The sequence below is a fragment of the Pungitius pungitius genome, chromosome 14, assembly GCF_949316345.1.
Source record: "Pungitius pungitius chromosome 14, fPunPun2.1, whole genome shotgun sequence".
In the NCBI taxonomy this organism is placed as follows: domain Eukaryota; kingdom Metazoa; phylum Chordata; class Actinopteri; order Perciformes; family Gasterosteidae; genus Pungitius; species Pungitius pungitius.
In genome coordinates this window covers 19,123,913-19,148,163 of record NC_084913.1, presented here as the reverse complement: position 1 = coordinate 19,148,163, position 24,251 = coordinate 19,123,913, and the positions used below count along the sequence as shown (strand labels likewise).

Genomic DNA, 24,251 nt, shown 5'->3' with positions numbered 1-24,251 from the left:
CAAATTCTTGGAGACCTGTCTTGGACTGACAGCCGCACTCTGCAAACTTCACACACAAGCTCAGGGCCACCATGGGTAGAGCATGCACACGAGCACACACGTGCAAGCTCCTGATGAACTCTTGTTGAATTCACTTTGAATTCAGACAGTGATTTCACTTTCAGGCACCTCTGTCCGAAAATGGAATCACCCAAAAACAAACCTCAAAAGTCATTGATTTTTTTTCAATCAAAAATTGTAAGGCCCTCCTGAAATGTTGTTGGTTTACTGTTAATTCAGACAATCACTCAGTGGTTTAACACTCCAGTGGTGAGTATACTGGTCCATTGTTGGCAAAGAGGCTCAATCTTGGGGACCAACAGTAGTTGAAAGAGATGTGTCCAAGTGGAAAGCACTGGTTTTTCTTTGACACTAATATCAGGGGAGAGCGCGGACGCAGTCCCCCACTACCACAAATTATGCAGTCGAGATTCCCACATTTGAGGAATTCGCAGTGGTCAACACAGCCGGAGTGCAATGGCTGAGCCTCGCCCTGGGTGAACCACCTTTGTGATCATGGTATCTCCCCTGCCAGGTAAGTACACTCACCGGCCACTTTATTAGGTACCCCATGCTAGTAACGGGTTGGACCCCCTTTTGCCTTCAGAACTGCCTCAATTCTTCGTGGCATAGATTCAACAAGGTGCTGGAAGCATTCCTCAGGGAGTTTGGTCCATATTGACATGATGGCATCACACAGTTGCCGCAGATTTGTCGGCTGCACATCCATGATGCGAATCTCCCGTTCCACCACATCCCAAAGATGCTCTATTGGATTGAGATCTGGTGATTGTGGAGGCCATTTGAGTACAGCGAACTCAATGTCATGTTCAAGAAACCAGTCTGAGATGATTCCAGCTTTATGACATGGCGCTTTATCCTGCTGAAAGTAGCCATCAGAAGTTGGGTACATTGTGGTCATAAAGGGATGGACATGGTCAGCAACAATACTCAGGTAGGCTGTGGCGTTGCAACGATGCTCAATTGGTACCAAGGGGCCCAAAGAGTGCCAAGAAAATATTCCCCACACCATGACACCACCACCACCAGCCTGAACCGTTGATACAAGGCAGGATGGATCCATGCTTTCATGTTGTAGACGCCAAATTCTGACCCTACCATCCGAATGTCGCAGCAGAAATCGAGACTCATCAGACCAGGCAACGTTTTTCCAATCTTCTATTGTCCAATTTCGATAAGCTTGTGCAAATTGTAGCCTCAGTTTCCTGTTCTTAGCTGAAAGGAGTGGCACCCAGTGTGGTCTTCTGCTGCTGTAGCCCATCTGCCTCAAAGTTCGACGTACTGTGCGTTCAGAGATGCTCTTATGCCCACCTTGGTTGTAACGGGTGGTTATTTGAGTCACTGTTGCCCTTCTATCAGCTCGAACCAGTCTGGCCATTCTCCTCTGACCTCTGGCATCAACAAGGCATTTCCGCCCACAGAACTGCCGCTCACTGGATGTTTTTTCTTTTTCGGACCATTCTCTGTAAACCCTAGAGATGGTTGTGCGTGAAAATCCCAGTAGATTAGCAGTTTCAGAAATACTCAGACCAGCCCTTCTGGCACCAACAATCATGCCACGTTCAAAGTCACTCAAATCACCTTTCTTCCCCATACTGATGCTCGGTTTGAACTGCAGGAGATTGTCTTGACAATGTCTACATGCCTAAATGCACTGTGTTGCCGCCATGTGATTGGCTGCTTAGAAATTAAGTGTTAACGAGCAGTTGGACAGGTGTACCTAATAAAGTGGCCGGTGAGTGTATAAGTTGGTAGTGACAGAGACAGGAGTGGTATTCCCAAACAGAGCACTTGGGGTGACGGTTCCCAGATGGCACCGTCCTCACAGATCAGTGAATTTAAAATCAGTGATCAGTGTGAAATGCAAAATAAAGGCACAATTGATGAGTAAACATATCAGTTGCTTGCCAAAAGTCTCAGCCAGTTGAGACTTGTACACAGAGGCAAACCAACTACCTAGACTACACCAATGAATTGGGTCACCAGTTATTATTTTTACAAGATAAAGGTTGCACCGTTCCCGGAAGTGCTGCAATACCGGGTCAATGCTTGGAGTGAGCAGAGCAAGCCCCTTTTTCATCTCCCAGAGCTAAAAATCGGCTTAATATGTAGTCCTCATATAGAGGACATATCAGATATTAAACTGATAAGAACAGATACTACACTTGATCTTAGCCAAAAGGCCGAGAAGCGATGACACATGAATGTTTGCCTCCAGACCCAACGGACTAGCGCATCTCTCAAATGTCGGGGTGCGGCTCATACAAATGGGCGTGGCAGTCGCCTGTTACTTAACATCCCACTCCCCACGCAGCCTGTATTCTTAAAAATCTTTGATTTCCTTCCAATCAAAAGTGTAAGCTCTTGATGAACTCTTGTTGATTCCTTCCAATCAAAAGTGTAAGCTCTTGATTAACTCTTGTTGAATTCACTTCTAATTCAGAGAGTGATTTCACTTTTAGGCACCTCTGTCTTAAAATGGAACTAACCCCAAACAGCCCTCAAAAATCATTCGTTTTTTTGCAATCAAAAGTGTAAGCTCCGGCCTAAATCTTGATTTCACTCTAAATTCAGACAGTAATTTGAGACTTGATCCAAAGCTCAACCAGAGACTCCAGGAATAAGTTTACTCAAATGACAGGCTCTTCCATCCTACTAATTTCTTTTTCTTACAAGTACATGAGGCTTAGCCAAATAGCAGAGCCTGGCAAAAAATAAGGTCAACTCATTGTTGTTCCTCTCCACGGAAGTCTTTAGTAAAAGGCGAAAGACTTATGCGTATTGAAGAGAAACCAAAGTCAGTAGCACAATCAGGTGAAAGGCAGCCCTATATCCCTGTGGAACAAGTAATCCCTCTTGCGGTAGGGAGTGGTTGAGCTGCGGGTGTCCAAAGCCTAACCCATTTCCCAGCCCCCTTTCCTCAAAAAATCTATGATTTCTTTTCAATCAAAAATTGTAAGGCCCTCCTGAAATGTTGTTGGTTTACTGTGAATTCAGACAATCATTCAGTGATTTAACACTCCAGTGTTGAGTAAACAGGTCCATTGTTGGCAAAGAAGCTCAATCTTGGGGACCAACAGTAGTTCAAAGAGATGTGTGCAAGTGAAAAGCACTGGTTTTTCTTTGACACTAATATCAGTGGAGAGTGCGGACGCAGTCCCCAACTACCACAAAAACACTGCCCTGCACTCTGAAAACTTCACACACAGGCTCAGGGCCACCACGGGAAGAGCATGCACGCAAGTACACACGTGCACGCACACACACACACACTCGGACTGAATGGGAGTCAATGGGAGCTTCCCCAGGGGAACCTCCTATTGGGCCCAAAATCTACAGTGGCCCCCCTGAGGGCCCCGGGAGGAGCTGGTCCAAATTTCAGCAGCCCAGCACCAACCAAGACAGAGTTGCAGGCAAAATCCAAACTCATTTCCCGGTTTGTAGTGGTCGGTTTCACAAATTCTTGGAGACCTGTCTTGGACTGACAGCCGCACTCTGCAAACTTCACACACAAGCTCAGGGCCACCATGGGTAGAGCATGCACACGAGCACACACGTGCAAGCTCCTGATGAACTCTTGTTGAATTCACTTTGAATTCAGACAGTGATTTCACTTTCAGGCACCTCTGTCCGAAAATGGAATCACCCAAAAACAAACCTCAAAAGTCATTGATTTTTTTTCAATCAAAAATTGTAAGGCCCTCCTGAAATGTTGTTGGTTTACTGTTAATTCAGACAATCACTCAGTGGTTTAACACTCCAGTGGTGAGTATACTGGTCCATTGTTGGCAAAGAGGCTCAATCTTGGGGACCAACAGTAGTTGAAAGAGATGTGTCCAAGTGGAAAGCACTGGTTTTTCTTTGACACTAATATCAGGGGAGAGCGCGGACGCAGTCCCCCACTACCACAAATTATGCAGTCGAGATTCCCACATTTGAGGAATTCGCAGTGGTCAACACAGCCGGAGTGCAATGGCTGAGCCTCGCCCTGGGTGAACCACCTTTGTGATCATGGTATCTCCCCTGCCAGGTAAGTACACTCACCGGCCACTTTATTAGGTACCCCATGCTAGTAACGGGTTGGACCCCCTTTTGCCTTCAGAACTGCCTCAATTCTTCGTGGCATAGATTCAACAAGGTGCTGGAAGCATTCCTCAGGGAGTTTGGTCCATATTGACATGATGGCATCACACAGTTGCCGCAGATTTGTCGGCTGCACATCCATGATGCGAATCTCCCGTTCCACCACATCCCAAAGATGCTCTATTGGATTGAGATCTGGTGATTGTGGAGGCCATTTGAGTACAGCGAACTCAATGTCATGTTCAAGAAACCAGTCTGAGATGATTCCAGCTTTATGACATGGCGCTTTATCCTGCTGAAAGTAGCCATCAGAAGTTGGGTACATTGTGGTCATAAAGGGATGGACATGGTCAGCAACAATACTCAGGTAGGCTGTGGCGTTGCAACGATGCTCAATTGGTACCAAGGGGCCCAAAGAGTGCCAAGAAAATATTCCCCACACCATGACACCACCACCACCAGCCTGAACCGTTGATACAAGGCAGGATGGATCCATGCTTTCATGTTGTAGACGCCAAATTCTGACCCTACCATCCGAATGTCGCAGCAGAAATCGAGACTCATCAGACCAGGCAACGTTTTTCCAATCTTCTATTGTCCAATTTCGATAAGCTTGTGCAAATTGTAGCCTCAGTTTCCTGTTCTTAGCTGAAAGGAGTGGCACCCAGTGTGGTCTTCTGCTGCTGTAGCCCATCTGCCTCAAAGTTCGACGTACTGTGCGTTCAGAGATGCTCTTATGCCCACCTTGGTTGTAACGGGTGGTTATTTGAGTCACTGTTGCCCTTCTATCAGCTCGAACCAGTCTGGCCATTCTCCTCTGACCTCTGGCATCAACAAGGCATTTCCGCCCACAGAACTGCCGCTCACTGGATGTTTTTTCTTTTTCGGACCATTCTCTGTAAACCCTAGAGATGGTTGTGCGTGAAAATCCCAGTAGATTAGCAGTTTCAGAAATACTCAGACCAGCCCTTCTGGCACCAACAATCATGCCACGTTCAAAGTCACTCAAATCACCTTTCTTCCCCATACTGATGCTCGGTTTGAACTGCAGGAGATTGTCTTGACAATGTCTACATGCCTAAATGCACTGTGTTGCCGCCATGTGATTGGCTGCTTAGAAATTAAGTGTTAACGAGCAGTTGGACAGGTGTACCTAATAAAGTGGCCGGTGAGTGTATAAGTTGGTAGTGACAGAGACAGGAGTGGTATTCCCAAACAGAGCACTTGGGGTGACGGTTCCCAGATGGCACCGTCCTCACAGATCAGTGAATTTAAAATCAGTGATCAGTGTGAAATGCAAAATAAAGGCACAATTGATGAGTAAACATATCAGTTGCTTGCCAAAAGTCTCAGCCAGTTGAGACTTGTACACAGAGGCAAACCAACTACCTAGACTACACCAATGAATTGGGTCACCAGTTATTATTTTTACAAGATAAAGGTTGCACCGTTCCCGGAAGTGCTGCAATACCGGGTCAATGCTTGGAGTGAGCAGAGCAAGCCCCTTTTTCATCTCCCAGAGCTAAAAATCGGCTTAATATGTAGTCCTCATATAGAGGACATATCAGATATTAAACTGATAAGAACAGATACTACACTTGATCTTAGCCAAAAGGCCGAGAAGCGATGACACATGAATGTTTGCCTCCAGACCCAACGGACTAGCGCATCTCTCAAATGTCGGGGTGCGGCTCATACAAATGGGCGTGGCAGTCGCCTGTTACTTAACATCCCACTCCCCACGCAGCCTGTATTCTTAAAAATCTTTGATTTCCTTCCAATCAAAAGTGTAAGCTCTTGATGAACTCTTGTTGATTCCTTCCAATCAAAAGTGTAAGCTCTTGATTAACTCTTGTTGAATTCACTTCTAATTCAGAGAGTGATTTCACTTTTAGGCACCTCTGTCTTAAAATGGAACTAACCCCAAACAGCCCTCAAAAATCATTCGTTTTTTTGCAATCAAAAGTGTAAGCTCCGGCCTAAATCTTGATTTCACTCTAAATTCAGACAGTAATTTGAGACTTGATCCAAAGCTCAACCAGAGACTCCAGGAATAAGTTTACTCAAATGACAGGCTCTTCCATCCTACTAATTTCTTTTTCTTACAAGTACATGAGGCTTAGCCAAATAGCAGAGCCTGGCAAAAAATAAGGTTAACTCATTGTTGTTCCTCTCCACGGAAGTCTTTAGTAAAAGGCGAAAGACTTATGCGTATTGAAGAGAAACCAAAGTCAGTAGCACAATCAGGTGAAAGGCAGCCCTATATCCCTGTGGAACAAGTAATCCCTCTTGCGGTAGGGAGTGGTTGAGCTGCGGGTGTCCAAAGCCTAACCCATTTCCCAGCCCCCTTTCCTCAAAAAATCTATGATTTCTTTTCAATCAAAAATTGTAAGGCCCTCCTGAAATGTTGTTGGTTTACTGTGAATTCAGACAATCATTCAGTGATTTAACACTCCAGTGGTGAGTAAACAGGTCCATTGTTGGCAAAGAAGCTCAATCTTGGGGACCAACAGTAGTTCAAAGAGATGTGTGCAAGTGAAAAGCACTGGTTTTTCTTTGACACTAATATCAGTGGAGAGTGCGGACGCAGTCCCCAACTACCACAAAAACACTGCCCTGCACTCTGAAAACTTCACACACAGGCTCAGGGCCACCACGGGAAGAGCATGCACGCAAGTACACACGTGCACGCACACACACACACACTCGGACTGAATGGGAGTCAATGGGAGCTTCCCCAGGGGAACCTCCTATTGGGCCCAAAATCTACAGTGGCCCCCCTGAGGGCCCCGGGAGGAGCTGGTCCAAATTTCAGCAGCCCAGCACCAACCAAGACAGAGTTGCAGGCAAAATCCAAACTCATTTCCCGGTTTGTAGTGGTCGGTTTCACAAATTCTTGGAGACCTGTCTTGGACTGACAGCCGCACTCTGCAAACTTCACACACAAGCTCAGGGCCACCATGGGTAGAGCATGCACACGAGCACACACGTGCAAGCTCCTGATGAACTCTTGTTGAATTCACTTTGAATTCAGACAGTGATTTCACTTTCAGGCACCTCTGTCCGAAAATGGAATCACCCAAAAACAAACCTCAAAAGTCATTGATTTTTTTTCAATCAAAAATTGTAAGGCCCTCCTGAAATGTTGTTGGTTTACTGTTAATTCAGACAATCACTCAGTGGTTTAACACTCCAGTGGTGAGTATACTGGTCCATTGTTGGCAAAGAGGCTCAATCTTGGGGACCAACAGTAGTTGAAAGAGATGTGTCCAAGTGGAAAGCACTGGTTTTTCTTTGACACTAATATCAGGGGAGAGCGCGGACGCAGTCCCCCACTACCACAAATTATGCAGTCGAGATTCCCACATTTGAGGAATTCGCAGTGGTCAACACAGCCGGAGTGCAATGGCTGAGCCTCGCCCTGGGTGAACCACCTTTGTGATCATGGTATCTCCCCTGCCAGGTAAGTACACTCACCGGCCACTTTATTAGGTACCCCATGCTAGTAACGGGTTGGACCCCCTTTTGCCTTCAGAACTGCCTCAATTCTTCGTGGCATAGATTCAACAAGGTGCTGGAAGCATTCCTCAGGGAGTTTGGTCCATATTGACATGATGGCATCACACAGTTGCCGCAGATTTGTCGGCTGCACATCCATGATGCGAATCTCCCGTTCCACCACATCCCAAAGATGCTCTATTGGATTGAGATCTGGTGATTGTGGAGGCCATTTGAGTACAGCGAACTCAATGTCATGTTCAAGAAACCAGTCTGAGATGATTCCAGCTTTATGACATGGCGCTTTATCCTGCTGAAAGTAGCCATCAGAAGTTGGGTACATTGTGGTCATAAAGGGATGGACATGGTCAGCAACAATACTCAGGTAGGCTGTGGCGTTGCAACGATGCTCAATTGGTACCAAGGGGCCCAAAGAGTGCCAAGAAAATATTCCCCACACCATGACACCACCACCACCAGCCTGAACCGTTGATACAAGGCAGGATGGATCCATGCTTTCATGTTGTAGACGCCAAATTCTGACCCTACCATCCGAATGTCGCAGCAGAAATCGAGACTCATCAGACCAGGCAACGTTTTTCCAATCTTCTATTGTCCAATTTCGATAAGCTTGTGCAAATTGTAGCCTCAGTTTCCTGTTCTTAGCTGAAAGGAGTGGCACCCAGTGTGGTCTTCTGCTGCTGTAGCCCATCTGCCTCAAAGTTCGACGTACTGTGCGTTCAGAGATGCTCTTATGCCCACCTTGGTTGTAACGGGTGGTTATTTGAGTCACTGTTGCCCTTCTATCAGCTCGAACCAGTCTGGCCATTCTCCTCTGACCTCTGGCATCAACAAGGCATTTCCGCCCACAGAACTGCCGCTCACTGGATGTTTTTTCTTTTTCGGACCATTCTCTGTAAACCCTAGAGATGGTTGTGCGTGAAAATCCCAGTAGATTAGCAGTTTCAGAAATACTCAGACCAGCCCTTCTGGCACCAACAATCATGCCACGTTCAAAGTCACTCAAATCACCTTTCTTCCCCATACTGATGCTCGGTTTGAACTGCAGGAGATTGTCTTGACAATGTCTACATGCCTAAATGCACTGTGTTGCCGCCATGTGATTGGCTGCTTAGAAATTAAGTGTTAACGAGCAGTTGGACAGGTGTACCTAATAAAGTGGCCGGTGAGTGTATAAGTTGGTAGTGACAGAGACAGGAGTGGTATTCCCAAACAGAGCACTTGGGGTGACGGTTCCCAGATGGCACCGTCCTCACAGATCAGTGAATTTAAAATCAGTGATCAGTGTGAAATGCAAAATAAAGGCACAATTGATGAGTAAACATATCAGTTGCTTGCCAAAAGTCTCAGCCAGTTGAGACTTGTACACAGAGGCAAACCAACTACCTAGACTACACCAATGAATTGGGTCACCAGTTATTATTTTTACAAGATAAAGGTTGCACCGTTCCCGGAAGTGCTGCAATACCGGGTCAATGCTTGGAGTGAGCAGAGCAAGCCCCTTTTTCATCTCCCAGAGCTAAAAATCGGCTTAATATGTAGTCCTCATATAGAGGACATATCAGATATTAAACTGATAAGAACAGATACTACACTTGATCTTAGCCAAAAGGCCGAGAAGCGATGACACATGAATGTTTGCCTCCAGACCCAACGGACTAGCGCATCTCTCAAATGTCGGGGTGCGGCTCATACAAATGGGCGTGGCAGTCGCCTGTTACTTAACATCCCACTCCCCACGCAGCCTGTATTCTTAAAAATCTTTGATTTCCTTCCAATCAAAAGTGTAAGCTCTTGATGAACTCTTGTTGATTCCTTCCAATCAAAAGTGTAAGCTCTTGATTAACTCTTGTTGAATTCACTTCTAATTCAGAGAGTGATTTCACTTTTAGGCACCTCTGTCTTAAAATGGAACTAACCCCAAACAGCCCTCAAAAATCATTCGTTTTTTTGCAATCAAAAGTGTAAGCTCCGGCCTAAATCTTGATTTCACTCTAAATTCAGACAGTAATTTGAGACTTGATCCAAAGCTCAACCAGAGACTCCAGGAATAAGTTTACTCAAATGACAGGCTCTTCCATCCTACTAATTTCTTTTTCTTACAAGTACATGAGGCTTAGCCAAATAGCAGAGCCTGGCAAAAAATAAGGTCAACTCATTGTTGTTCCTCTCCACGGAAGTCTTTAGTAAAAGGCGAAAGACTTATGCGTATTGAAGAGAAACCAAAGTCAGTAGCACAATCAGGTGAAAGGCAGCCCTATATCCCTGTGGAACAAGTAATCCCTCTTGCGGTAGGGAGTGGTTGAGCTGCGGGTGTCCAAAGCCTAACCCATTTCCCAGCCCCCTTTCCTCAAAAAATCTATGATTTCTTTTCAATCAAAAATTGTAAGGCCCTCCTGAAATGTTGTTGGTTTACTGTGAATTCAGACAATCATTCAGTGATTTAACACTCCAGTGGTGAGTAAACAGGTCCATTGTTGGCAAAGAAGCTCAATCTTGGGGACCAACAGTAGTTCAAAGAGATGTGTGCAAGTGAAAAGCACTGGTTTTTCTTTGACACTAATATCAGTGGAGAGTGCGGACGCAGTCCCCAACTACCACAAAAACACTGCCCTGCACTCTGAAAACTTCACACACAGGCTCAGGGCCACCACGGGAAGAGCATGCACGCAAGTACACACGTGCACGCACACACACACACACTCGGACTGAATGGGAGTCAATGGGAGCTTCCCCAGGGGAACCTCCTATTGGGCCCAAAATCTACAGTGGCCCCCCTGAGGGCCCCGGGAGGAGCTGGTCCAAATTTCAGCAGCCCAGCACCAACCAAGACAGAGTTGCAGGCAAAATCCAAACTCATTTCCCGGTTTGTAGTGGTCGGTTTCACAAATTCTTGGAGACCTGTCTTGGACTGACAGCCGCACTCTGCAAACTTCACACACAAGCTCAGGGCCACCATGGGTAGAGCATGCACACGAGCACACACGTGCAAGCTCCTGATGAACTCTTGTTGAATTCACTTTGAATTCAGACAGTGATTTCACTTTCAGGCACCTCTGTCCGAAAATGGAATCACCCAAAAACAAACCTCAAAAGTCATTGATTTTTTTTCAATCAAAAATTGTAAGGCCCTCCTGAAATGTTGTTGGTTTACTGTTAATTCAGACAATCACTCAGTGGTTTAACACTCCAGTGGTGAGTATACTGGTCCATTGTTGGCAAAGAGGCTCAATCTTGGGGACCAACAGTAGTTGAAAGAGATGTGTCCAAGTGGAAAGCACTGGTTTTTCTTTGACACTAATATCAGGGGAGAGCGCGGACGCAGTCCCCCACTACCACAAATTATGCAGTCGAGATTCCCACATTTGAGGAATTCGCAGTGGTCAACACAGCCGGAGTGCAATGGCTGAGCCTCGCCCTGGGTGAACCACCTTTGTGATCATGGTATCTCCCCTGCCAGGTAAGTATAAGTTGGTAGTGACAGAGACAGGAGTGGTATTCCCAAACAGAGCACTTGGGGTGACGGTTCCCAGATGGCACCGTCCTCACAGATCAGTGAATTTAAAATCAGTGATCAGTGTGAAATGCAAAATAAAGGCACAATTGATGAGTAAACATATCAGTTGCTTGCCAAAAGTCTCAGCCAGTTGAGACTTGTACACAGAGGCAAACCAACTACCTAGACTACACCAATGAATTGGGTCACCAGTTATTTTTTTCACAAGATAAAGGTTGCACCGTTCCCGGAAGTGCTGCAATACCGGGTCAATGCTTGGAGTGAGCAGAGCAAGCCCCTTTTTCATCTCCCAGAGCTAAAAATCGGCTTAATATGTAGTCCTCATATAGAGGACATATCAGATATTAAACTGATAAGAACAGATACTACACTTGATCTTAGCCAAAAGGCCGAGAAGCGATGACACATGAATGTTTGCCTCCAGACCCAACGGACTAGCGCATCTCTCAAATGTCGGGGTGCGGCTCATACAAATGGGCGTGGCAGTCGCCTGTTACTTAACATCCCACTCCCCACGCAGCCTGTATTCTTAAAAATCTTTGATTTCCTTCCAATCAAAAGTGTAAGCTCTTGATGAACTCTTGTTGATTCCTTCCAATCAAAAGTGTAAGCTCTTGATTAACTCTTGTTGAATTCACTTCTAATTCAGAGAGTGATTTCACTTTTAGGCACCTCTGTCTTAAAATGGAACTAACCCCAAACAGCCCTCAAAAATCATTCGTTTTTTTGCAATCAAAAGTGTAAGCTCCGGCCTAAATCTTGATTTCACTCTAAATTCAGACAGTAATTTGAGACTTGATCCAAAGCTCAACCAGAGACTCCAGGAATAAGTTTACTCAAATGACAGGCTCTTCCATCCTACTAATTTCTTTTTCTTACAAGTACATGAGGCTTAGCCAAATAGCAGAGCCTGGCAAAAAATAAGGTCAACTCATTGTTGTTCCTCTCCACGGAAGTCTTTAGTAAAAGGCGAAAGACTTATGCGTATTGAAGAGAAACCAAAGTCAGTAGCACAATCAGGTGAAAGGCAGCCCTATATCCCTGTGGAACAAGTAATCCCTCTTGCGGTAGGGAGTGGTTGCGCTGCGGGTGTCCAAAGCCTAACCCATTTCCCAGCCCCCTTTCCTCAAAAAATCTATGATTTCTTTTCAATCAAAAATTGTAAGGCCCTCCTGAAATGTTGTTGGTTTACTGTGAATTCAGACAATCATTCAGTGATTTAACACTCCAGTGGTGAGTAAACAGGTCCATTGTTGGCAAAGAAGCTCAATCTTGGGGACCAACAGTAGTTCAAAGAGATGTGTGCAAGTGAAAAGCACTGGTTTTTCTTTGACACTAATATCAGTGGAGAGTGCGGACGCAGTCCCCAACTACCACAAAAACACTGCCCTGCACTCTGAAAACTTCACACACAGGCTCAGGGCCACCACGGGAAGAGCATGCACGCAAGTACACACGTGCACGCACACACACACACACTCGGACTGAATGGGAGTCAATGGGAGCTTCCCCAGGGGAACCTCCTATTGGGCCCAAAATCTACAGTGGCCCCCCTGAGGGCCCCGGGAGGAGCTGGTCCAAATTTCAGCAGCCCAGCACCAACCAAGACAGAGTTGCAGGCAAAATCCAAACTCATTTCCCGGTTTGTAGTGGTCGGTTTCACAAATTCTTGGAGACCTGTCTTGGACTGACAGCCGCACTCTGCAAACTTCACACACAAGCTCAGGGCCACCATGGGTAGAGCATGCACACGAGCACACACGTGCAAGCTCCTGATGAACTCTTGTTGAATTCACTTTGAATTCAGACAGTGATTTCACTTTCAGGCACCTCTGTCCGAAAATGGAATCACCCAAAAACAAACCTCAAAAGTCATTGATTTTTTTTCAATCAAAAATTGTAAGGCCCTCCTGAAATGTTGTTGGTTTACTGTTAATTCAGACAATCACTCAGTGGTTTAACACTCCAGTGGTGAGTATACTGGTCCATTGTTGGCAAAGAGGCTCAATCTTGGGGACCAACAGTAGTTGAAAGAGATGTGTCCAAGTGGAAAGCACTGGTTTTTCTTTGACACTAATATCAGGGGAGAGCGCGGACGCAGTCCCCCACTACCACAAATTATGCAGTCGAGATTCCCACATTTGAGGAGATCGCAGTGGTCAACACAGCCGGAGTGCAATGGCTGAGCCTCGCCCTGGGTGAACCACCTTTGTGATCATGGTATCTCCCCTGCCAGGTAAGTATAAGTTGGTAGTGGCAGAGACAGGAGTGGTATTCCCAAACAGAGCACTTGGGGTGACGGTTCCCAGATGGCACCGTCCTCACAGATCAGTGAATTTAAAATCAGTGATCAGTGTGAAATGCAAAATAAAGGCACAATTGATGAGTAAACATATCAGTTGCTTGCCAAAAGTCTCAGCCAGTTGAGACTTGTACACAGAGGCAAACCAACTACCTAGACTACACCAATGAATTGGGTCACCAGTTATTTTTTTCACAAGATAAAGGTTGCACCGTTCCCGGAAGTGCTGCAATACCGGGTCAATGCTTGGAGTGAGCAGAGCAAGCCCCTTTTTCATCTCCCAGAGCTAAAAATCGGCTTAATATGTAGTCCTCATATAGAGGACATATCAGATATTAAACTGATAAGAACAGATACTACACTTGATCTTAGCCAAAAGGCCGAGAAGCGATGACACATGAATGTTTGCCTCCAGACCCAACGGACTAGCGCATCTCTCAAATGTCGGGGTGCGGCTCATACAAATGGGCGTGGCAGTCGCCTGTTACTTAACATCCCACTCCCCACGCAGCCTGTATTCTTAAAAATCTTTGATTTCCTTCCAATCAAAAGTGTAAGCTCTTGATGAACTCTTGTTGATTCCTTCCAATCAAAAGTGTAAGCTCTTGATGAACTCTTGTTGATTCCTTCCAATCAAAAGTGTAAGCTCTTGATTAACTCTTGTTGAATTCACTTCTAATTCAGAGAGTGATTTCACTTTTAGGCACCTCTGTCTTAAAATGGAACTAACCCCAAACAGCCCTCAAAAATCATTCGTTTTTTTGCAATCAAAAGTGTAAGCTCCGGCCTAAATCTTGATTTCACTCTAAATTCAGACAGTAATTTGAGACTTGATCCAAAGCTCAACCAGAGACTCCAGGAATAAGTTTACTCAAATGACAGGCTCTTCCATCCTACTAATTTCTTTTTCTTACAAGTACATGAGGCTTAGCCAAATAGCAGAGCCTGGCAAAAAATAAGGTCAACTCATTGTTGTTCCTCTCCACGGAAGTCTTTAGTAAAAGGCGAAAGACTTATGCGTATTGAAGAGAAACCAAAGTCAGTAGCACAATCAGGTGAAAGGCAGCCCTATATCCCTGTGGAACAAGTAATCCCTCTTGCGGTAGGGAGTGGTTGAGCTGCGGGTGTCCAAAGCCTAACCCATTTCCCAGCCCCCTTTCCTCAAAAAATCTATGATTTCTTTTCAATCAAAAATTGTAAGGCCCTCCTGAAATGTTGTTGGTTTACTGTGAATTCAGACAATCATTCAGTGATTTAACACTCCAGTGGTGAGTAAACAGGTCCATTGTTGGCAAAGAAGCTCAATCTTGGGGACCAACAGTAGTTCAAAGAGATGTGTGCAAGTGAAAAGCACTGGTTTTTCTTTGACACTAATATCAGTGGAGAGTGCGGACGCAGTCCCCAACTACCACAAAAACACTGCCCTGCACTCTGAAAACTTCACACACAGGCTCAGGGCCACCACGGGAAGAGCATGCACGCAAGTACACACGTGCACGCACACACACACACACTCGGACTGAATGGGAGTCAATGGGAGCTTCCCCAGGGGAACCTCCTATTGGGCCCAAAATCTACAGTGGCCCCCCTGAGGGCCCCGGGAGGAGCTGGTCCAAATTTCAGCAGCCCAGCACCAACCAAGACAGAGTTGCAGGCAAAATCCAAACTCATTTCCCGGTTTGTAGTGGTCGGTTTCACAAATTCTTGGAGACCTGTCTTGGACTGACAGCCGCACTCTGCAAACTTCACACACAAGCTCAGGGCCACCATGGGTAGAGCATGCACACGAGCACACACGTGCAAGCTCCTGATGAACTCTTGTTGAATTCACTTTGAATTCAGACAGTGATTTCACTTTCAGGCACCTCTGTCCGAAAATGGAATCACCCAAAAACAAACCTCAAAAGTCATTGATTTTTTTTCAATCAAAAATTGTAAGGCCCTCCTGAAATGTTGTTGGTTTACTGTTAATTCAGACAATCACTCAGTGGTTTAACACTCCAGTGGTGAGTATACTGGTCCATTGTTGGCAAAGAGGCTCAATCTTGGGGACCAACAGTAGTTGAAAGAGATGTGTCCAAGTGGAAAGCACTGGTTTTTCTTTGACACTAATATCAGGGGAGAGCGCGGACGCAGTCCCCCACTACCACAAATTATGCAGTCGAGATTCCCACATTTGAGGAATTCGCAGTGGTCAACACAGCCGGAGTGCAATGGCTGAGCCTCGCCCTGGGTGAACCACCTTTGTGATCATGGTATCTCCCCTGCCAGGTAAGTATAAGTTGGTAGTGACAGAGACAGGAGTGGTATTCCCAAACAGAGCACTTGGGGTGACGGTTCCCAGATGGCACCGTCCTCACAGATCAGTGAATTTAAAATCAGTGATCAGTGTGAAATGCAAAATAAAGGCACAATTGATGAGTAAACATATCAGTTGCTTGCCAAAAGTCTCAGCCAGTTGAGACTTGTACACAGAGGCAAACCAACTACCTAGACTACACCAATGAATTGGGTCACCAGTTATTATTTTTACAAGATAAAGGTTGCACCGTTCCCGGAAGTGCTGCAATACCGGGTCAATGCTTGGAGTGAGCAGAGCAAGCCCCTTTTTCATCTCCCAGAGCTAAAAATCGGCTTAATATGTAGTCCTCATATAGAGGACATATCAGATATTAAACTGATAAGAACAGATACTACACTTGATCTTAGCCAAAAGGCCGAGAAGCGATGACACATGAATGTTTGCCTCCAGACCCAACGGACTAGCGCATCTCTCAAATGTCGGGGTGCGGCTCATACAAATGGGCGTGGCAGTCGCCTGTTACTTAACATCCCACTCCCCACGCAGCCTGTATTCTTAAAAATCTTTGATTTCCTTCCAATCAAAAGTGTAAGCTCTTGATGAACTCTTGTTGATTCCTTCCAATCAAAAGTGTAAGCTCTTGATTAACTCTTGTTGAATTCACTTCTAATTCAGAGAGTGATTTCACTTTTAGGCACCTCTGTCTTAAAATGGAACTAACCCCAAACAGCCCTCAAAAATCATTCGTTTTTTTGCAATCAAAAGTGTAAGCTCCGGCCTAAATCTTGATTTCACTCTAAATTCAGACAGTAATTTGAGACTTGATCCAAAGCTCAACCAGAGACTCCAGGAATAAGTTTACTCAAATGACAGGCTCTTCCATCCTACTAATTTCTTTTTCTTACAAGTACATGAGGCTTAGCCAAATAGCAGAGCCTGGCAAAAAATAAGGTCAACTCATTGTTGTTCCTCTCCACGGAAGTCTTTAGTAAAAGGCGAAAGACTTATGCGTATTGAAGAGAAACCAAAGTCAGTAGCACAATCAGGTGAAAGGCAGCCCTATATCCCTGTGGAACAAGTAATCCCTCTTGCGGTAGGGAGTGGTTGAGCTGCGGGTGTCCAAAGCCTAACCCATTTCCCAGCCCCCTTTCCTCAAAAAATCTATGATTTCTTTTCAATCAAAAATTGTAAGGCCCTCCTGAAATGTTGTTGGTTTACTGTGAATTCAGACAATCATTCAGTGATTTAACACTCCAGTGGTGAGTAAACAGGTCCATTGTTGGCAAAGAAGCTCAATCTTGGGGACCAACAGTAGTTCAAAGAGATGTGTGCAAGTGAAAAGCACTGGTTTTTCTTTGACACTAATATCAGTGGAGAGTGCGGACGCAGTCCCCAACTACCACAAAAACACTGCCCTGCACTCTGAAAACTTCACACACAGGCTCAGGGCCACCACGGGAAGAGCATGCACGCAAGTACACACGTGCACGCACACACACACACACTCGGACTGAATGGGAGTCAATGGGAGCTTCCCCAGGGGAACCTCCTATTGGGCCCAAAATCTACAGTGGCCCCCCTGAGGGCCCCGGGAGGAGCTGGTCCAAATTTCAGCAGCCCAGCACCAACCAAGACAGAGTTGCAGGCAAAATCCAAACTCATTTCCCGGTTTGTAGTGGTCGGTTTCACAAATTCTTGGAGACCTGTCTTGGACTGACAGCCGCACTCTGCAAACTTCACACACAAGCTCAGGGCCACCATGGGTAGAGCATGCACACGAGCACACACGTGCAAGCTCCTGATGAACTCTTGTTGAATTCACTTTGAATTCAGACAGTGATTTCACTTTCAGGCACCTCTGTCCGAAAATGGAATCACCCAAAAACAAACCTCAAAAGTCATTGATTTTTTTTCAATCAAAAATTGTAAGGCCCTCCTGAAATGTTGTTGGTTTACTGTTAATTCAGACAATCACTCAGTGGTTTAACACTCCAGTGGTGAGTATACTGGTCCATTGTTGGCAAAGAGGCTCAATCTTGGGGACCAACAGTAGTTGAAAGAGATGTGTCCAAGTGGAAAGCACTGGTTTTTCTTTGACACTAATATCAGGGGAGAGCGCGGACGCAGTCCCCCACTACCACAAATTATGCAGTCGAGATTCCCACATTTGAGGAATTCGCAGTGGTCAACACAGCCGGAGTGCAATGGCTGAGCCTCGCCCTGGGTGAACCACCTTTGTGATCATGGTATCTCCCCTGCCAGGTAAGTATAAGTTGGTAGTGACAGAGACAGGAGTGGTATTCCCAAACAGAGCACTTGGGGTGACGGTTCCCAGATGGCACCGTCCTCACAGATCAGTGAATTTAAAATCAGTGATCAGTGTGAAATGCAAAATAAAGGCACAATTGATGAGTAAACATATCAGTTGCTTGCCAAAAGTCTCAGCCAGTTGAGACTTGTACACAGAGGCAAACCAACTACCTAGACTACACCAATGAATTGGGTCACCAGTTATTTTTTTCACAAGATAAAGGTTGCACCGTTCCCGGAAGTGCTGCAATACCGGGTCAATGCTTGGAGTGAGCAGAGCAAGCCCCTTTTTCATCTCCCAGAGCTAAAAATCGGCTTAATATGTAGTCCTCATATAGAGGACATATCAGATATTAAACTGATAAGAACAGATACTACACTTGATCTTAGCCAAAAGGCCGAGAAGCGATGACACATGAATGTTTGCCTCCAGACCCAACGGACTAGCGCATCTCTCAAATGTCGGGGTGCGGCTCATACAAATGGGCGTGGCAGTCGCCTGTTACTTAACATCCCACTCCCCACGCAGCCTGTATTCTTAAAAATCTTTGATTTCCTTCCAATCAAAAGTGTAAGCTCTTGATGAACTCTTGTTGATTCCTTCCAATCAAAAGTGTAAGCTCTTGATGAACTCTTGTTGATTCCTTCCAATCAAAAGTGTAAGCTCTTGATTAACTCTTGTTGAATTCACTTCTAATTCAGAGAGTGATTTCACTTTTAGGCACCTCTGTCTTAAAATGGAACTAACCCCAAACAGCCCTCAAAAATCATTCGTTTTTTTGCAATCAAAAGTGTAAGCTCCGGCCTAAATCTTGATTTCACTCTAAATTCAGACAGTAATTTGAGACTTGATCCAAAGCTCAACCAGAGACTCCAGGAATAAGTTTACTCAAATGACAGGCTCTTCCATCCTACTAATTTCTTTTTCTTACAAGTACATGAGGCTTAGCCAAATAGCAGAGCCTGGCAAAAAATAAGGTCAACTCATTGTTGTTCCTCTCCACGGAAGTCTTTAGTAAAAGGCGAAAGACTTATGCGTATTGAAGAGAAACCAAAGTCAGTAGCACAATCAGGTGAAAGGCAGCCCTATATCCCTGTGGAACAAGTAATCCCTCTTGCGGTAGGGAGTGGTTGAGCTGCGGGTGTCCAAAGCCTAACCCATTTCCCAGCCCCCTTTCCTCAAAAAATCTATGATTTCTTTTCAATCAAAAATTGTAAGGCCCTCCTGAAATGTTGTTGGTTTACTGTGAATTCAGACAATCATTCAGTGATTTAACACTCCAGTGGTGAGTAAACAGGTCCATTGTTGGCAAAGAAGCTCAATCTTGGGGACCAACAGTAGTTCAAAGAGATGTGTGCAAGTGAAAAGCACTGGTTTTTCTTTGACACTAATATCAGTGGAGAGTGCGGACGCAGTCCCCAACTACCACAAAAACACTGCCCTGCACTCTGAAAACTTCACACACAGGCTCAGGGCCACCACGGGAAGAGCATGCACGCAAGTACACACGTGCACGCACACACACACACACTCGGACTGAATGGGAGTCAATGGGAGCTTCCCCAGGGGAACCTCCTATTGGGCCCAAAATCTACAGTGGCCCCCCTGAGGGCCCCGGGAGGAGCTGGTCCAAATTTCAGCAGCCCAGCACCAACCAAGACAGAGTTGCAGGCAAAATCCAAACTCATTTCCCGGTTTGTAGTGGTCGGTTTCACAAATTCTTGGAGACCTGTCTTGGACTGACAGCCGCACTCTGCAAACTTCACACACAAGCTCAGGGCCACCATGGGTAGAGCATGCACACGAGCACACACGTGCAAGCTCCTGATGAACTCTTGTTGAATTCACTTTGAATTCAGACAGTGATTTCACTTTCAGGCACCTCTGTCCGAAAATGGAATCACCCAAAAACAAACCTCAAAAGTCATTGATTTTTTTTCAATCAAAAATTGTAAGGCCCTCCTGAAATGTTGTTGGTTTACTGTTAATTCAGACAATCACTCAGTGGTTTAACACTCCAGTGGTGAGTATACTGGTCCATTGTTGGCAAAGAGGCTCAATCTTGGGGACCAACAGTAGTTGAAAGAGATGTGTCCAAGTGGAAAGCACTGGTTTTTCTTTGACACTAATATCAGGGGAGAGCGCGGACGCAGTCCCCCACTACCACAAATTATGCAGTCGAGATTCCCACATTTGAGGAATTCGCAGTGGTCAACACAGCCGGAGTGCAATGGCTGAGCCTCGCCCTGGGTGAACCACCTTTGTGATCATGGTATCTCCCCTGCCAGGTAAGTATAAGTTGGTAGTGACAGAGACAGGAGTGGTATTCCCAAACAGAGCACTTGGGGTGACGGTTCCCAGATGGCACCGTCCTCACAGATCAGTGAATTTAAAATCAGTGATCAGTGTGAAATGCAAAATAAAGGCACAATTGATGAGTAAACATATCAGTTGCTTGCCAAAAGTCTCAGCCAGTTGAGACTTGTACACAGAGGCAAACCAACTACCTAGACTACACCAATGAATTGGGTCACCAGTTATTATTTTTACAAGATAAAGGTTGCACCGTTCCCGGAAGTGCTGCAATACCGGGTCAATGCTTGGAGTGAGCAGAGCAAGCCCCTTTTTCATCTCCCAGAGCTAAAAATCGGCTTAATATGTAGTCCTCATATAGAGGACATATCAGATATTAAACTGATAAGAACAGATACTACACTTGATCTTAGCCAAAAGGCCGAGAAGCGATGACACATGAATGTTTGCCTCCAGACCCAACGGACTAGCGCATCTCTCAAATGTCGGGGTGCGGCTAATACAAATGGGCGTGGCAGTCGCCTGTTACTTAACATCCCACTCCCCACGCAGCCTGTATTCTTAAAAATCTTTGATTTCCTTCCAATCAAAAGTGTAAGCTCTTGATGAACTCTTGTTGATTCCTTCCAATCAAAAGTGTAAGCTCTTGATTAACTCTTGTTGAATTCACTTCTAATTCAGAGAGTGATTTCACTTTTAGGCACCTCTGTCTTAAAATGGAACTAACCCCAAACAGCCCTCAAAAATCATTCGTTTTTTTGCAATCAAAAGTGTAAGCTCCGGCCTAAATCTTGATTTCACTCTAAATTCAGACAGTAATTTGAGACTTGATCCAAAGCTCAACCAGAGACTCCAGGAATAAGTTTACTCAAATGACAGGCTCTTCCATCCTACTAATTTCTTTTTCTTACAAGTACATGAGGCTTAGCCAAATAGCAGAGCCTGGCAAAAAATAAGGTCAACTCATTGTTGTTCCTCTCCACGGAAGTCTTTAGTAAAAGGCGAAAGACTTATGCGTATTGAAGAGAAACCAAAGTCAGTAGCACAATCAGGTGAAAGGCAGCCCTATATCCCTGTGGAACAAGTAATCCCTCTTGCGGTAGGGAGTGGTTGAGCTGCGGGTGTCCAAAGCCTAACCCATTTCCCAGCCCCCTTTCCTCAAAAAATCTATGATTTCTTTTCAATCAAAAATTGTAAGGCCCTCCTGAAATGTTGTTGGTTTACTGTGAATTCAGACAATCATTCAGTGATTTAACACTCCAGTGGTGAGTAAACAGGTCCATTGTTGGCAAAGAAGCTCAATCTTGGGGACCAACAGTAGTTCAAAGAGATGTGTGCAAGTGAAAAGCACTGGTTTTTCTTTGACACTAATATCAGTGGAGAGTGCGGACGCAGTCCCCAACTACCACAAAAACACTGCCCTGCACTCTGAAAACTTCACACACAGGCTCAGGGCCACCACGGGAAGAGCATGCACGCAAGTACACACGTGCACGCACACACACACACACTCGGACTGAATGGGAGTCAATGGGAGCTTCCCCAGGGGAACCTCCTATTGGGCCCAAAATCTACAGTGGCCCCCCTGAGGGCCCCGGGAGGAGCTGGTCCAAATTTCAGCAGCCCAGCACCAACCAAGACAGAGTTGCAGGCAAAATCCAAACTCATTTCCCGGTTTGTAGTGGTCGGTTTCACAAATTCTTGGAGACCTGTCTTGGACTGACAGCCGCACTCTGCAAACTTCACACACAAGCTCAGGGCCACCATGGGTAGAGCATGCACACGAGCACACACGTGCAAGCTCCTGATGAACTCTTGTTGAATTCACTTTGAATTCAGACAGTGATTTCACTTTCAGGCACCTCTGTCCGAAAATGGAATCACCCAAAAACAAACCTCAAAAGTCATTGATTTTTTTTCAATCAAAAATTGTAAGGCCCTCCTGAAATGTTGTTGGTTTACTGTTAATTCAGACAATCACTCAGTGGTTTAACACTCCAGTGGTGAGTATACTGGTCCATTGTTGGCAAAGAGGCTCAATCTTGGGGACCAACAGTAGTTGAAAGAGATGTGTCCAAGTGGAAAGCACTGGTTTTTCTTTGACACTAATATCAGGGGAGAGCGCGGACGCAGTCCCCCACTACCACAAATTATGCAGTCGAGATTCCCACATTTGAGGAGATCGCAGTGGTCAACACAGCCGGAGTGCAATGGCTGAGCCTCGCCCTGGGTGAACCACCTTTGTGATCATGGTATCTCCCCTGCCAGGTAAGTATAAGTTGGTAGTGGCAGAGACAGGAGTGGTATTCCCAAACAGAGCACTTGGGGTGACGGTTCCCAGATGGCACCGTCCTCACAGATCAGTGAATTTAAAATCAGTGATCAGTGTGAAATGCAAAATAAAGGCACAATTGATGAGTAAACATATCAGTTGCTTGCCAAAAGTCTCAGCCAGTTGAGACTTGTACACAGAGGCAAACCAACTACCTAGACTACACCAATGAATTGGGTCACCAGTTATTTTTTTCACAAGATAAAGGTTGCACCGTTCCCGGAAGTGCTGCAATACCGGGTCAATGCTTGGAGTGAGCAGAGCAAGCCCCTTTTTCATCTCCCAGAGCTAAAAATCGGCTTAATATGTAGTCCTCATATAGAGGACATATCAGATATTAAACTGATAAGAACAGATACTACACTTGATCTTAGCCAAAAGGCCGAGAAGCGATGACACATGAATGTTTGCCTCCAGACCCAACGGACTAGCGCATCTCTCAAATGTCGGGGTGCGGCTCATACAAATGGGCGTGGCAGTCGCCTGTTACTTAACATCCCACTCCCCACGCAGCCTGTATTCTTAAAAATCTTTGATTTCCTTCCAATCAAAAGTGTAAGCTCTTGATGAACTCTTGTTGATTCCTTCCAATCAAAAGTGTAAGCTCTTGATGAACTCTTGTTGATTCCTTCCAATCAAAAGTGTAAGCTCTTGATTAACTCTTGTTGAATTCACTTCTAATTCAGAGAGTGATTTCACTTTTAGGCACCTCTGTCTTAAAATGGAACTAACCCCAAACAGCCCTCAAAAATCATTCGTTTTTTTGCAATCAAAAGTGTAAGCTCCGGCCTAAATCTTGATTTCACTCTAAATTCAGACAGTAATTTGAGACTTGATCCAAAGCTCAACCAGAGACTCCAGGAATAAGTTTACTCAAATGACAGGCTCTTCCATCCTACTAATTTCTTTTTCTTACAAGTACATGAGGCTTAGCCAAATAGCAGAGCCTGGCAAAAAATAAGGTCAACTCATTGTTGTTCCTCTCCACGGAAGTCTTTAGTAAAAGGCGAAAGACTTATGCGTATTGAAGAGAAACCAAAGTCAGTAGCACAATCAGGTGAAAGGCAGCCCTATATCCCTGTGGAACAAGTAATCCCTCTTGCGGTAGGGAGTGGTTGAGCTGCGGGTGTCCAAAGCCTAACCCATTTCCCAGCCCCCTTTCCTCAAAAAATCTATGATTTCTTTTCAATCAAAAATTGTAAGGCCCTCCTGAAATGTTGTTGGTTTACTGTGAATTCAGACAATCATTCAGTGATTTAACACTCCAGTGGTGAGTAAACAGGTCCATTGTTGGCAAAGAAGCTCAATCTTGGGGACCAACAGTAGTTCAAAGAGATGTGTGCAAGTGAAAAGCACTGGTTTTTCTTTGACACTAATATCAGTGGAGAGTGCGGACGCAGTCCCCAACTACCACAAAAACACTGCCCTGCACTCTGAAAACTTCACACACAGGCTCAGGGCCACCACGGGAAGAGCATGCACGCAAGTACACACGTGCACGCACACACACAC

At 45.4% G+C, this 24,251-nt stretch overlaps 27 non-coding genes across 27 annotated transcripts; all 27 read right to left on the bottom strand.

Moving 5' to 3' along the window:
* Positions 1-418: 418 nt before the first annotated feature.
* On the bottom strand, positions 419-582 carry LOC134104237 (U1 spliceosomal RNA). Its single transcript, XR_009941679.1, has one exon. It is a non-coding gene; the product is annotated as a U1 spliceosomal RNA (small nuclear RNA).
* Positions 583-2,064: 1,482 nt separating this feature from the next.
* Positions 2,065-2,255, bottom strand: LOC134104318 (U2 spliceosomal RNA). Its single transcript, XR_009941753.1, has one exon. It is a non-coding gene; the product is annotated as a U2 spliceosomal RNA (small nuclear RNA).
* A 490-nt stretch (positions 2,256-2,745) lies between these two features.
* Positions 2,746-2,861, bottom strand: LOC134104460 (U5 spliceosomal RNA). The gene has a single exon (XR_009941873.1). It is a non-coding gene; the product is annotated as a U5 spliceosomal RNA (small nuclear RNA).
* A 1,073-nt stretch (positions 2,862-3,934) lies between these two features.
* On the bottom strand, positions 3,935-4,098 carry LOC134104236 (U1 spliceosomal RNA). The gene has a single exon (XR_009941678.1). It is a non-coding gene; the product is annotated as a U1 spliceosomal RNA (small nuclear RNA).
* Positions 4,099-5,580: 1,482 nt separating this feature from the next.
* LOC134104315 (U2 spliceosomal RNA) lies at positions 5,581-5,771 on the bottom strand. The gene has a single exon (XR_009941751.1). It is a non-coding gene; the product is annotated as a U2 spliceosomal RNA (small nuclear RNA).
* Positions 5,772-6,261: 490 nt separating this feature from the next.
* On the bottom strand, positions 6,262-6,377 carry LOC134104399 (U5 spliceosomal RNA). Its single transcript, XR_009941818.1, has one exon. It is a non-coding gene; the product is annotated as a U5 spliceosomal RNA (small nuclear RNA).
* A 1,073-nt stretch (positions 6,378-7,450) lies between these two features.
* LOC134104235 (U1 spliceosomal RNA) lies at positions 7,451-7,614 on the bottom strand. The gene has a single exon (XR_009941677.1). It is a non-coding gene; the product is annotated as a U1 spliceosomal RNA (small nuclear RNA).
* Positions 7,615-9,096: 1,482 nt separating this feature from the next.
* Positions 9,097-9,287, bottom strand: LOC134104314 (U2 spliceosomal RNA). The gene has a single exon (XR_009941750.1). It is a non-coding gene; the product is annotated as a U2 spliceosomal RNA (small nuclear RNA).
* A 490-nt stretch (positions 9,288-9,777) lies between these two features.
* Positions 9,778-9,893, bottom strand: LOC134104458 (U5 spliceosomal RNA). Its single transcript, XR_009941871.1, has one exon. It is a non-coding gene; the product is annotated as a U5 spliceosomal RNA (small nuclear RNA).
* Positions 9,894-10,966: 1,073 nt separating this feature from the next.
* LOC134104182 (U1 spliceosomal RNA) lies at positions 10,967-11,130 on the bottom strand. The gene has a single exon (XR_009941629.1). It is a non-coding gene; the product is annotated as a U1 spliceosomal RNA (small nuclear RNA).
* A 259-nt stretch (positions 11,131-11,389) lies between these two features.
* Positions 11,390-11,580, bottom strand: LOC134104313 (U2 spliceosomal RNA). Its single transcript, XR_009941749.1, has one exon. It is a non-coding gene; the product is annotated as a U2 spliceosomal RNA (small nuclear RNA).
* A 490-nt stretch (positions 11,581-12,070) lies between these two features.
* Positions 12,071-12,186, bottom strand: LOC134104457 (U5 spliceosomal RNA). The gene has a single exon (XR_009941870.1). It is a non-coding gene; the product is annotated as a U5 spliceosomal RNA (small nuclear RNA).
* A 1,073-nt stretch (positions 12,187-13,259) lies between these two features.
* LOC134104246 (U1 spliceosomal RNA) lies at positions 13,260-13,423 on the bottom strand. The gene has a single exon (XR_009941687.1). It is a non-coding gene; the product is annotated as a U1 spliceosomal RNA (small nuclear RNA).
* A 259-nt stretch (positions 13,424-13,682) lies between these two features.
* LOC134104312 (U2 spliceosomal RNA) lies at positions 13,683-13,873 on the bottom strand. Its single transcript, XR_009941748.1, has one exon. It is a non-coding gene; the product is annotated as a U2 spliceosomal RNA (small nuclear RNA).
* Positions 13,874-14,407: 534 nt separating this feature from the next.
* Positions 14,408-14,523, bottom strand: LOC134104456 (U5 spliceosomal RNA). Its single transcript, XR_009941869.1, has one exon. It is a non-coding gene; the product is annotated as a U5 spliceosomal RNA (small nuclear RNA).
* Positions 14,524-15,596: 1,073 nt separating this feature from the next.
* LOC134104181 (U1 spliceosomal RNA) lies at positions 15,597-15,760 on the bottom strand. Its single transcript, XR_009941628.1, has one exon. It is a non-coding gene; the product is annotated as a U1 spliceosomal RNA (small nuclear RNA).
* Positions 15,761-16,019: 259 nt separating this feature from the next.
* LOC134104311 (U2 spliceosomal RNA) lies at positions 16,020-16,210 on the bottom strand. Its single transcript, XR_009941747.1, has one exon. It is a non-coding gene; the product is annotated as a U2 spliceosomal RNA (small nuclear RNA).
* A 490-nt stretch (positions 16,211-16,700) lies between these two features.
* LOC134104454 (U5 spliceosomal RNA) lies at positions 16,701-16,816 on the bottom strand. Its single transcript, XR_009941868.1, has one exon. It is a non-coding gene; the product is annotated as a U5 spliceosomal RNA (small nuclear RNA).
* A 1,073-nt stretch (positions 16,817-17,889) lies between these two features.
* On the bottom strand, positions 17,890-18,053 carry LOC134105075 (U1 spliceosomal RNA). Its single transcript, XR_009942427.1, has one exon. It is a non-coding gene; the product is annotated as a U1 spliceosomal RNA (small nuclear RNA).
* A 259-nt stretch (positions 18,054-18,312) lies between these two features.
* On the bottom strand, positions 18,313-18,503 carry LOC134104310 (U2 spliceosomal RNA). Its single transcript, XR_009941746.1, has one exon. It is a non-coding gene; the product is annotated as a U2 spliceosomal RNA (small nuclear RNA).
* Positions 18,504-19,037: 534 nt separating this feature from the next.
* Positions 19,038-19,153, bottom strand: LOC134104453 (U5 spliceosomal RNA). The gene has a single exon (XR_009941867.1). It is a non-coding gene; the product is annotated as a U5 spliceosomal RNA (small nuclear RNA).
* Positions 19,154-20,226: 1,073 nt separating this feature from the next.
* Positions 20,227-20,390, bottom strand: LOC134105074 (U1 spliceosomal RNA). Its single transcript, XR_009942426.1, has one exon. It is a non-coding gene; the product is annotated as a U1 spliceosomal RNA (small nuclear RNA).
* Positions 20,391-20,649: 259 nt separating this feature from the next.
* LOC134104309 (U2 spliceosomal RNA) lies at positions 20,650-20,840 on the bottom strand. Its single transcript, XR_009941745.1, has one exon. It is a non-coding gene; the product is annotated as a U2 spliceosomal RNA (small nuclear RNA).
* A 490-nt stretch (positions 20,841-21,330) lies between these two features.
* Positions 21,331-21,446, bottom strand: LOC134104452 (U5 spliceosomal RNA). Its single transcript, XR_009941866.1, has one exon. It is a non-coding gene; the product is annotated as a U5 spliceosomal RNA (small nuclear RNA).
* Positions 21,447-22,519: 1,073 nt separating this feature from the next.
* LOC134104244 (U1 spliceosomal RNA) lies at positions 22,520-22,683 on the bottom strand. Its single transcript, XR_009941685.1, has one exon. It is a non-coding gene; the product is annotated as a U1 spliceosomal RNA (small nuclear RNA).
* A 259-nt stretch (positions 22,684-22,942) lies between these two features.
* Positions 22,943-23,133, bottom strand: LOC134104308 (U2 spliceosomal RNA). Its single transcript, XR_009941744.1, has one exon. It is a non-coding gene; the product is annotated as a U2 spliceosomal RNA (small nuclear RNA).
* A 534-nt stretch (positions 23,134-23,667) lies between these two features.
* LOC119202635 (U5 spliceosomal RNA) lies at positions 23,668-23,783 on the bottom strand. The gene has a single exon (XR_005116046.1). It is a non-coding gene; the product is annotated as a U5 spliceosomal RNA (small nuclear RNA).
* Between the last annotated feature and the right edge of the window lie 468 nt (positions 23,784-24,251).